We start from the raw sequence: 12,555 nt of genomic DNA on the forward strand, positions 1-12,555 counted from the left end.
CGGATCCCAGGAGGAGGCTGATGAGCTCCCAGGAATTCAGATGTGAGCCGGTCGTCGCTGACCCCTTACGGGTGAGCCGGTCGTCACTGACTGTGTGGAAGCCCAGCTGTTTCCCCGCCACACGCACAGGGTTTAACACCTGCGGTAACAGCTGTGGCCTGTTGGGCAAAGAACCCAGACATCAAGAGGCCAGGCAGCCCGCGCGTTTCTGGAGCTCCGCACCTCGTGCCCCTGAGGACTGAACGCACTTTCCAACTGTGCAAATATCGGGGTTTGGATCCATCCAATCAGGGTTTTCAACGTTATTCTAAAACCAAAAACAGGGTTTGTGACACTGTCCAATTCCCTTTTTACGTAACAAAGCGTCGTCATTTACCGCTCTGTGGTTTTACTCCGCGCTCCTCGAGGTGGTGAACGAAAGGGCACTGCTGTCTGGGGAGCATCGCGACAGGGCGGCAGCCCAGGGGATGCGGAGAGATCTGCGAGCTGGGGGGGCAGGCGTTGACGGCGCCCCCCCCAACAGGAGCCTCCCCAGAAAAGGAGAGCCTGGCTCCCGCAGAGAGCCTGCGGTCCATACGTGCTGGCGAACACAAGCCGCTTCGTACGAGAGCTGGCAGTGAGGACGAGTTCCATGAAGTGATGACTGGTGACGTGGATGCAAAGCCACTTCTACAGGCTATTTTGGAAATTTGTATCTTCATTCACAGATTTTATTACTGCAAAGGAGAAAGCCCCTACTTTTGGAAGCGCACGCTAATCATTCAAGTCTCGCTGCACCCTGTTCTTGAGCAGAGGGGTATATTCACAGACTTCTTAAAGCAGCGCTCGGCCGCTCGAGTTTTGGGGTTTTTTCTATACCTTTCTGTTCAGATTTACATTTTAATGTGCCTTAAATCTCTGTCACCTGCAAAGGAACCAAATGCTTACCTGTCTAATGAAGGCTGCAGTTTTCTAAGGAAGGGGAAATACCTGCCCTAAACATTTCACTGGGACATAAAACTGCGTAGGTCTCGAAATAACGGCACAGCTTTACCACTGTATTTGGAAATAGCTAAAATCGAAGTCAGCTGCAGTTTCGAACACATTACAGCATAAATGCACCAAAGTTAGAATAACACTCTACTATGTGAAACGTAGTAAGTTTTCATGTTACGCATCAGTGAGAAATCACCTAAAATCCGTGTGGAGAAGAAGCCACGGCATAGAATTGGGATCCACTGCAGTATGGGTGCATTTTTATCACAGAGTTCTCAAACAGCGATGGTTTTATAAGATCTTATATTCCAGAGCATCGTAACAAAAGTACATTTATGTATATATATGGGTGCGTGCACACACACAGACACACACATTGTAGACTCAGCAGAACATTGAAAAGAAGTGTGATAAAGTGATCACGCTACAGCTTTGCAGGTAATTATACACAAAGATGAATGCTGAAGAACATGGCTTTTTCTTATCACATTGAAACCAGCCTCCAGGTTCTTTAATTTCAGCAATTGGGAAAGGCAGGATTCTCTACAAGGAACAATATTTTTAGTGAGATAATAAAAACACTATGTAATTACATACTGTTTTTAAGCTGAGTGCTTGGCAAACATGGCCTGCCGAGTTGGCCATGCTTTTTGTTTCGTTTGGAAATGCTCATTTATATATGCGAAAAGAAGGATAATTTCTAGAGTGTATGATGATAAACATAGGTGAGCAGAGGGTGAGTATAAGTCTTGCGGATTATTTGCTAAGGAAGAGCAAGGATGCAGTTAAGGGTTTCTTTACATACACAGTGGCTCTCAGCCACTTTCATATTCCTTTATTTACATATACATTCATCGCACCTCAATTGACGGCGTGCCTCGCGCTACAGACTTTATTAGTGTATGTGACAAACAAAACGACACGGCAGCAGAAGTACCTGGATCTCAGGCTCGCCACACTACAGGCTCTGCTCTGTCTCAGGCTCCTTCTGTCCAGGAAGGCGTGGCCCCGTGCCTCACCATCCCCCTTTGCTCGAGGAGAGGACAGAGCCCTCTCCCCAACCACCCAACCCGTGCCTGGGCCCATGACCACCGCTAAACTGGCCCAGAGGTCCTATGGTCGGGCTGAGAAAAGTGTGGGGCCAGATGCTGAGCACACGGGTTCCCATGAGGCATACGTGACGCTGGGTGTGAGGAGGGGATCAGGCTAAGAACTTTCTCCCCAGGATGTGGAATTAAGCCCCAGGCAGGGACCAAGAAGGAGGCCAGCACACTGCCAGCAAAGCTCTTACAGTGAAGGTACCAGGCTCGCCCACAGTCAAAGCACGAGTGCAGCACAGTCACTGGGAAGTGATGAAAAGCCTCGGAGATTTGCTCAGGCTGCAGCGAACAGGCGTGTGCATCAGAGTTCCAGTGCCGCAGGGACAGACAGACCACAACCGACTTGGTGCTGAGACCATGGCTCATATACCATCACATACCCTGAAGGCTAGAAACTGGAGTCAGCTCTACCTGGCTGAAGCCACAGCTCTCCAGGTCCATGCTCCCTCTGGGACCGAGGAGAACACCCACTGCCCACTTGCTTCCCAGCTTCCAGGCAGCCCCTGGCATCCTTGGCTCCTGGCCCCTTGGGCATCTTCAGAACCTGGCAGGTCTCTGCGGATTTGCAGGCAGCAATATTCCATGCACAAAATGCTGCTTCAGCTGTATTTCAGGTGAAGAAGAGGATTCCGCTTGCAATGTGGTTCACAACATGAGGTCCAAGCTTCAGTGTAAACAGCCCTGGGGCCTTGTCGTCCACCCCAGTGTGCTCTGCGGTACGGAAGATACTTTGCTGGCTGAGGGCTGGAGGGTGCCTGTCTTGTCAAAATGCAATCCAGACCCATAGGCTCTGTGGCATCTGCAGTGGAGACTTACGTGCTTTCCAGAAAATAGCACAGCAAGCTGCACACTCAAGCCTTGATTCCCAAAGAAGGACTCTTTCCATGAGGGGAGCCAGAAACCCAGAGTCACAGCCCTTCTTGGAGGTCTGGGGTGAGAGCACGAGGAAGCCCTGCCCTTCTCCACCCCAGGTGCTGTCCCAGCTCCAGAACTTCCTGGGACGATGCGCAGGCCCTTGCTCATTCTCTCTGAGCCCAGCTTCTCCCTCTGGATCATTCTGACTCAGACATCATCTTTCACTATCATTCCATTCAAAATATTTTCAAAGTATCATTGAAGGTCTATCTAATCAATAAACTATTGAACAGTATCTTGTTTGAAATCCAGTTGTTTAGGCGCTTTTTGTTTATCCTGCATTAGTGATTTCTGGATGAGCCATGCTATGGTCAATGAACATACCCCACAAAGTTTCAACTCCTGGAAATACACTCAAGCTTATTTTATGGCCTAGCATGTGATCTATTTTGGTAAATGTTTCACATGCCATGGAAAGAACATGCATTGTACATTTGAATGCAGTGTCCACATATATCAAATAGGTGAAGCACACTAACTGGGCTGCTGGAATCTACTATGTATTAAATTTTTTTTTTCCTGCTCATTCTAGCAGTTAAGATGGATGAGTTAAAACTTTGAATCATGGTCATGCCAAGACCTGAAAGCTGGGGTCCAGGGGCAGAGCACCAATTCTGCTACTCAGTTTTTGCAAAGGCAGTTGTACGACTTTTCTTACATTACTTTCACTTTGGGTGAGGCAGGCTGCTAGTCATAAAGACAAGCTCCAGGTCAACTTAAGGTCACACACTCTGGATCTTCAGGCCATGTGGACCTAATACACTCAGGCAAGAGACCAAATAAAAATCAGGGAGAAAACTCAACGAAACAGTTCTCACTGCCGTCAGGAATTCCTGTTTCATTAAACTCAGGAGGGTGTGTGTTTTGTGTGGGAGACAAATCTGCAGCATTAAGCCTGTCACATCAAGAGCAGCATAGCAGTGCATTTGCAATGATAGTGACATAAGAGACCAAATGATTCAGGCCTCTTTGCAACTGTGAGCCCAGGGTGAGCCCAAAAGCCAAGTAAACTTTCTTACAATTGTTTTCAAGGCTGTGGCTTTCAAAGTGTATATTCTTTGAAAACTCGTATTTGTTTAAGATACTATAAACCTCTAGTATATCTTTAATCATTGTTGCTTATACTTGCAATTATATCTTATTTCTTTTATACTTCTTTATTTGGAACTCAGTTAAATGAATGTCATGGTTAATTCTGAATACCTACTTACTGATTTACATGGAAATAAATGGAATTTTCATTAGTAGAAACAGTTCTTCATCCTTCCATAAAAAGGCAATGCTTTATAGCTGCTAAAGATGGGTAAGACAGATTGTCTTTGTCACTCTTTCTCAGTGAAGGCCATTTCATTTCTCTTGACAATGAGAAAAAATTAAAATTAAAAAAACATCACATTTTTCAGTAGTAAGTTGAACAGACTTGAACAGAAAACGGAATCCCATTTGATGACCGGGGTGATGTTATCTTGACATGATGCACATTTTTTCTCAAATTTTTTCATCTGAGCCATCCATCCATTACGGCAAAGCATGGTGTTTTATGTGGCTGAAAGCATAAACGGTTTTGGTGAATTATCTTTTCAGAGGTGCTTGTCTTTTCCTGGAAGCTCAGTGATTACCACTGAGGACTCTAAAACGAATGCTTTGTCTTGGTCATTAAGCTGGAAAGCTGGGTTACCTCAGTAATTAAAAAGCTCAATTCACTGGAGTCAAGAGGGCTGCCTGCAGCCAGTGGTGTTGGCCAGACTTCTCTGAGCAGGAGGGAAAGTTCCAGCTGAGAGAGGTTTTTAAAGTTTAAGTTGAAAACATGCTTGGAGCCTCTGATCCCATCAGGTGGCTACTTGTCAAATATGTTCTGCCACCATTAGTCGATCTGGGGAATAATTTGTCTGCCCTTCAAAAAAAATTAAGTCAGAATCCAGGCTTTCCCAGGCAAGAAATAGCAGCCTGCAGGATTATCTGAAAGTGTAGCTGGCTGGACCATGAAAAGAAAATTAACAACAATTGTAAGAAAGTTTACTTGGCTTTTGGGCTCACCCTGGGCTCACAGTTGCAAAGAGGCCTGAATCATTTGGTCTCTTATGTCACTATCATTGCAAATGCACTGCTATGCTGCTCTTGATGTGACAGGCTTAATGCTGCAGATTTGTCTCCCACACAAGTTGTTTCTTATGTTTCTTATGTTTAAGAAGAGACTGTTAATTTTCTTATGTTTAAGAAGAGACTGTCTTTAAAAGTTTTGTCAAAATCAGTAGTTTTATTTCTAAACTGTAGAGCAGGTTTTTATCTTCCTGATCTGGCAAAAAGCTTCCAGGTTCTCAATTTGCTTTTAAAAGTGGTAGAGTCTGAAAGAAATGGGCTCTTGATGAGGTCTAGCAGTTTTCTGGTAGTGTCTTCAGGATATTCTAGGTATAGTAAGTCATCCGCAAACAGTGATAGTTTCACTTCTTTTCCAGTGTGGATTCCTTTTATTTCTTTTTCTTCTCTGATTGCTGTGGCTAGGACGTCCAAAACTATGTCGAATAACAGTGACGAAAGTGGACATCTTTGTCTTGTGCCTGATCTTAGTAGAAATTCTTTCAGTTTTTCACCACTGAGAATGATGTTAGCTTGGAAACAACCTAAATGACCATCGACAGATGAATGGGTTAAAAAGACGTGGTACATACATACAATGGAATACCCATTATACCCAGCCATAAAAAAGAACAAAATAGGGAGTTCCCGTTGTGGCTCAGTGGGTTATGAACCCACTAGTATCCATGAGGATGCAGGTTCTATCCCTGGCCTTACTCAGTGGGTTAAGGATTTTGCACTGCTGTGGCTGTGGAGTCAGCTAGCAGCTTCTCCTATTCAATCCCTAGCCTGGGAACTTCCATATGCTACAGGTGCAGCCCTAAAAAGCAAAAGGAAAAAAAAAAGAATAAAATAATGACAGTTGCATCAACACAGATGCAACTAGAGATTCTCATACTATGTAAAGTAAGTCAGAAAGAGAAAGACAAATACCATGTGATGTCACTTATATGTGGAATCTAAACCATGGCACAAATTAACCTGACTATGAAACAGAAACAGACTCACAGATCTAGAGGGCAGACTTGCGGTTGCCAAGGGAGAGGGGGAGGAAGAGGGATGGATGGGGAGTTGGGGTTAGTAGATGCAAACTATCACATTTAGAATGGAGAAGCAATGAGGTCCTGCTGTACAGCACAGGGAACTACATCCAGTCTCTTGGGATAGACCATGATGGACGATAGTATGAGAAAAAGAAGGTATATGCATAACTGGGTCACTACGCTGTACAGCAGAAATTGATGCAATGCTGTACATCAACTATACTCTATGAAAAGTCTTTAAAAAGAAATGGGCCATCAATTTTTGTTCCCAGAAGTCATCCCTTGTTTTGCTTCACCAAATAATTCACCTAGGAATTATTCCATAATTATTTTTGAACATGAAATATTTGGGAAGAATAATTAATTTACGGTAATACCCAAACAAAGTTAAAGCAGGGAAATGGGACACATGCCTGTGGATCATTAATGTCTGTTGCATTCAGGTCAGACGAGATGGGGGAGTCAGATGTGTCAGGTCATCCACACGAGAGACTTCGAGATTAAGGCGAACCTGTGGACACAGCACCAGGAACATACGACGCGCTAGGACACTGAGATGTCCACTCATGATTCAGATGGCGCAGACCAGCCCGGCCCAGAGGAGCTCCACCTTCACAGTGGATGGGAGACTGTTTCCTTCGTTCGCTTTACTGAAACGTGGACACGGACAGCAGGTTTTCTCAACTCAGGCTTCTCTTGTTTACGCGCCTAGAGTCCTAGGAGTTTCGCGAGGAGAGGAAGGGAAGCCCATGAAGAATTCCCAGAGCGCTGACATCTGCTGGCCCACAGGAAGGGAGCAGAGCCGAGGGGGCCGCTGTGCCGAGGAGCCACAGCCCCGCTCGTCCATCTGAACAGGCGCCTCCTGGAAATCACCCCACCTGATTCTGCAACATGCTAAGCCCTTCACACCAGCCTTCGAGAAAAGACACGAATCTCTGCCATCGTTGCCGGAGCACGGAAACCGCAAAGGTACTCACAGAACACCACCGCGGGAGGGCCGGCGGCAGGAAGGATGACGTTTACGGCACCTCGCAGAGCTTCTCTAGAGACTCCAAGAGGCCTCTGTCTTGATCACTTAATTAAAGAAGAGACATTTCACCGTGATGCCTGTAGGCAGAACGGGGAGCAGTTTTCAAGCCCAGCGAGTCTCTAAAGAGCAGTACAAGTGAAGGGCTGTTTCTGGATGGGCAGACCCGTCCCCTCGCCGTGATCTGTTTACCGGGTGCGGTTATCAGAGCTGTTAGGAACCCCTCGCTCGCTCAGGCCCGCGCGGCCCCACTGAGCCCCAGAAGGCAGAGGTCTGCACGGCAAGTGTGCCTTTGCTCTGCGAGTATAGCTCCCGCCGGCCACCTCTGCCCAAGGCCGCCGAGTAGAAGGCCAGCATCTTGCAGATGGCAGTGCTCCGCGGAGGAAGGAGGGGGCGCGGAGACCCAAAGGCGGAGTTCCAGACTGAGGAAGTCACTGTCACCTGCCTCGGTGTGCATCTGCTGTGGATCAGCCACAAAATCTCGGTGCGGTGCAACAACAAGCATCCACGTTTCGTGGCCGATCTCACGTGGGCTTGGCTGGGTGGCTCAGGTGGACGGACGGAGTTTGGGGACACAGGCCTCTTCCCCTTTCCAGCATGTGGGGCCAGCCCAAGCCGTTCAGGCGTGAGGATGTGCCAAGGGGAGCATATGTGGCCAAGGTTTGGAACTGGCTGCTTGGGGTCCCCTGTTTCTACTGACCAGGTCGGTCTGGTGGCCAACAGGGCCATGTGCTACGGAGCTGGAGCCACACGGCAGAGGGGCAGATCCAGGGGACATGAAAAGCTGGGGTCAGCTGTGCAGTGCAGGACGCTGTTTCTGTATCACAGACATAAACACCGAGCCACAACTGCCTCCTATGGCACATTCACACCTGTTTTTAACTCATGGCAAGGCCGTGCCATCGTGGTGACCTGCTAAGACGGAGCACCTTCCAGCTTTGAAACGATGCAGAAGGGCTCCCTGGGGTGCGTCTATTCGAGAAGGAGTGGAATCAGCAAGCAGGCCCTGTGCCTGGGACTCACGCAGGCTCATCGTAAGAACCTGTGGAAATGCGTGTTGGAGCGTCTCCTGACATGGCCTGGGCTGGAGGCCACCCACTCTCAGCTCACGAGTCACACAATTAAAGGCATCTCCGTCAGCTGAATCCTCTCCCGCAGCCCCTCACATTCCAGTGTGCCTTTTGCCGACCCATATGGAAAGGCTGGAAAATGGGGACCCCTCACCCCTTCAGTGATACACAAATGCCAAACAAAATGTCATTTTGAGCTGTACAGGTTTTATACCCAAATCAATTATTTGCAAGAGAGATTCTTGAAAGTTGGGACAATTTTAACAGACCTTTTCTTGGGTTCGTTAGCATAAATATCCTTCCGAGGATGACAGGATTTCTTTAAAATTATATATAGTGTTTCTTTGGATTGTCCAAGAGAATCCCGTGGGGCAGAAGACCCCGGCACACCCACATTACAGCAGAGAGGGGGGCCTTTACACCGCCGTCTCTGTCGCAGGCTGACCTCCTTTACAGACTCACACCTGGCCGGGCACGTGTGGAGAAAGGTGACCACGGGACCCAGAACAGATGCCCCCCTCCCGGCGAGGCGGGTCCAGCTGTGCACTCAGAACCTTCACGTACCTCTGTGGGGACAGAGGGGTGGCCACGCCTTACCTCTGTGTGTTATCAGAAAGGTTGAGTTGCTGTGCCAACCATGGGACTCCTGAAAGCCCCCGCCCCAGCCCCAGTCACTGGGTCTACCTGACCTGCGGGCAGCTTCCCATCTCGCCCGTTCAGGATGTTAGGACTCGTTTCCAAAGCGGAGGAGGAACAGCTCCAGCTTCCTGAAACTGACAGCATCATGGAGAAAAGTCCCACCCCAGCAATAAACACAAGCGTCCCCCAAATCTCCTGCTCCTCTTATTGAATGAAAAACGTAAAAGGGAGGGACGCCAAGAGAGTCTGAAATAGTGAGACGATGCCTTGAGACCTCTTTGGTAGATGGCCGTGAAAAGTACCATCGGAAAGGAAAAAATCCTACTTCCGTGCTCACTGATAGCCAGCAGTGAGGGACCCTGTATTTCATCTTCCTCAAAAAGGTGAGTAATAGCGAACTCCTTGATTGCTTCGAAATATTTTCATCTAAGAGGACATTGTTATTTTTAAAAAGAACCACTTCAATGGCTTGATGATGTTTCTTACCGAAGTGGCAGAAGGAAAGATGAAACTGGAAAAGAAAAAGGAAATTAAGAGTAAGAAAAAGAACCAAGGAATGTCTCGCTTCTCATTACCCTGGTACAAATGGGCCTGTCACTCCTGAGCACAGACATGTCTGTTAGTTACAAGAAGAAAGGAAATGTAATCAGAATATTTGTAGAGCAGAGACGATAGTAAGCTGTCTAAGTCATTAAACTGCTACACTTTTGCTGGAATTAAACAAACAAATAAAATCTTAGAATGCTACGCCTATTTGCAGGGGCTGGTGCGGACATGCTCCAAGTTCATTACATGGCATCCACAGGCAGTCGACATGGCAGAACATCTAAAACGCTAGTTTTTAATAACGCAGATTTAGCAAATACAAATAAAAGGAGGAAAATAGACTCCATCAGGAAGGCAGCCGCCTTTGACAACCTCGGCTTCTACCTTTCTGAGACTGTGGAAAGGAAGTAAGAGTAATTTACAGCTGGGCATGCGGCCGATGGTACGTTACTTGTGGGTTCTCACAGCAAATCAGGAAACACATAATCTGAAAAGAAAGTCAGGCAAGACCAGTGATCTTAATGCATCTTTTGGTCTCAACGCCTAGGTGATTTTAAGCCAATCCATCCTCACACAGAGCTGACCTGGACACATGAAGAGGGACACAGGCAAGTTTTACTTTCTCAGGGGGCATCATGACTGCAGTTTGCTTACGTCACTTCTAATCCCTTGGCTGCACTGTTGCTTTTCAGGTTTTCACTGGCCAAAGTGAAGCAGAGAACAGTTTTGTGGAGACTTGAAAGCAGCCTGATTTAGAGTCATGTTCAATCACTCAGAAAATGTATACAGGGCTCCAAACATCAGCCAGGCAGTGTTGAGATCAGGGACCACAGCAGTGAAAAGGTCAGGGCCAGCTCCCTTAAAACTGGGTGGAGTGTACAAATAGTCTATGCGTTGATACTGAAAAGATGCCCAAAGAAGCAGACAGCCATGGATGTTATAACAGGAAAACACAGGGACACTGAGCATTAGGAGAGCAGGAGAAACATCTTGGACAATGTTTTTTCTTGTATTAAAATTTCCAGGAGGAGAAAATCAAGATGGCAGAGTAGAAGGATGGAAGATACATCAAAATCCTCTATGGAGGGAGCCATTCTCACGGAACACACACTCAACACTAGCAGGGGACTTCCGGCACCTGAAAGGACAAGACACCTGTGTAGACCCTTTCTCCACACCCCAGTCCCTGCCTCCCCAGGCTCTGGGAGAGGCTTCCAGGCCCAGCTGCCACCTGGTGGGCCCTGGGAGCAGATGCCAGTGGGCTGCCCATGAGCAGAGGTGTAGCTGAAACCACAGCTGAGCCCCAGGGGCCGCATGACTGGGAAGTTGCGTGAGCCTGGATTTACACCTCCACCACTGGCTTTGTAAACTCAGCCTTTGTGGGACATCTGAGTGGACAGTGGGTACTCCTGAGGCTAGGATAGCTCTGGCCTTAGCGGTTGTGGGTTTGTGGTTGTGTAAACACGGGGCTGGGCTGGCCCAGGGTCTGAGCTGCCTGCAAAAGTCCCCCAGTGGGTCCAGTGACGACAACTGCAGTCCTGGGACATGACCTCAGTGGGTCTGTGCTGGTGGCTTTGTGAAAGCAACACCCAAGGGACACCAGGGCTGATTGCCAGCACTTGAACATGGTTGACATGGGGCCGAGGACCGTTTACACTGTGAGCCCACATGAGAGGTGATGGCTAACACAAGAGACACAATCCCAGGCGAGCGGCTCCAGTGCAGGACTATTCAGAGGCTTCTTTCCCCCTGGGAGCACTCCAATCCCCCCTACCTTGTACTGTAGCTCAGAAATGCCCCTCAAAAATGAAGCTGGGAGCTTCCACTCCAACAACTAGGGAGCAGACCCAGTCCCTGACAGCAAAGAGGAGGCCCTGCTCAATATCCTGAGCAGGCTCTGGTCACCACAACATCAGTCACACCTCCTATCAAGGGGATAACGGCCACCATACACTGAGGAAAGAGATGGCAGGCATCCATACTGAAAACACTCACAGCAAAAAATATTAAACCCGAGCGGGCTACACAGGGATGTTCCCATATAAAAATAGCCCTCTAAGACCACAGTAATAATTGTTTCTCCTAAAGTCACAGAGCAAGAAAAATATAAGTAAAATAAAGAAGCACTGTAGGGCAAAGAACACACATAGATACTTGTTTCTCCTAAAGTCACAGAGCAAGAAAAATATAAGTAAAATAAAGAAGCACTGTAGGGCAAAGAACACACTGTAGGGCAAAGTGAGGAAACAGAGAAATATATTTCATGCAAATGGAAATGACAAGAAAGCAGGGGGTCACAATACTCATATCAGACAAAATGGACTTTAAAACAAAGGCCATAAAGAGAGATAAAGAAGGACACCATATAATGATAAAAAGATCAATTCAAGGAGAGGATATTACACCCGTCAAGTTACATGTACCCAATATAGGAAGACCTAAATACATTAAAAAAAAAATACTAACAGATTTGGAGAAATTGACAGGAATACAATAATAGTAAGAGATTTAACACTACACTCACATCAATGGAAAGATCTTTCAGACAGGAAATCAATATGGCAAAAGAGATCCTAAATGAGTAGAATAGTTAGACTTAATTGATATCTTCAAGACATTACATCCAACAAAGCAGAATGCACATTCTTTTCAAGTGTACATGGAACATTCCCTAGGATTGACTATATACTGGGGCACAAAACAAGCCTCAACAAGTTTAAGAGTACAGAAATTATTTCAAGCATTTTTCTGACCACAATGACATGCAGCTAGAAATCAACCACAGTGGACATGGTGGAGAACGAGAAAATTTACATGGAGACTAAATAACATGCTAGTAAAAAACCAAATGGGTCACAATAAAATCAAAGAAGAAATTTAAAAATACCTTGAGCCAAATGACAATGAAAACACAACCAGACAAAAATCTATGGGAGGCAACAAATGCAGTTCTTAGGGAGAAATTTATAGTGATACAAGCCTTCTCCTTCTCTTTCTCCTTCTTCTTCTCCTCTCTCTCTTTTTTTACTTTTAATGGCTACACCTGTGGCATACGGAAGTTTCCAGACTATGGGTCAAATTGGAGCTGTAGCTGCAGGCCAATGCGATAGCAACAGCAACACTGGATCTGAGCCACACATGCAACCTATGCCACAGCTTGTGGC

The 12,555-nt window shown here is 46.8% G+C and overlaps 1 long non-coding RNA gene across 2 annotated transcripts in view; it reads right to left on the reverse strand.

The window, feature by feature from the left end:
- Nucleotides 1–3,498: 3,498 nt before the first annotated feature.
- LOC146399626 (uncharacterized) overlaps nucleotides 3,499–12,555 on the reverse strand; it is a 34,896-nt gene continuing 25,839 nt past the window's right edge. The window contains exons 2-4 of one of the 2 annotated variants that reach the window (XR_014818195.1): nucleotides 6,523–9,356; nucleotides 5,187–5,611; nucleotides 3,499–3,871 (exon numbers count right to left, since the gene is read on the reverse strand). This is a non-coding gene — a long non-coding RNA (uncharacterized LOC146399626). Of the gene's footprint in view, nucleotides 3,872–5,163; nucleotides 5,612–6,522; nucleotides 9,357–12,555 lie in introns of those variants that run through there. The other variant, XR_014818194.1, reaches the window with a different exon arrangement.

The sequence above is a fragment of the Sus scrofa genome, chromosome 10 (assembly GCF_054392235.1).
Source record: "Sus scrofa isolate SSC_HxYL_T2T_F1_AM1 chromosome 10, Sscrofa_HxYL_maternal_Yorkshire_Landrace_v2.0, whole genome shotgun sequence".
Classification (NCBI taxonomy): domain Eukaryota; kingdom Metazoa; phylum Chordata; class Mammalia; order Artiodactyla; family Suidae; genus Sus; species Sus scrofa.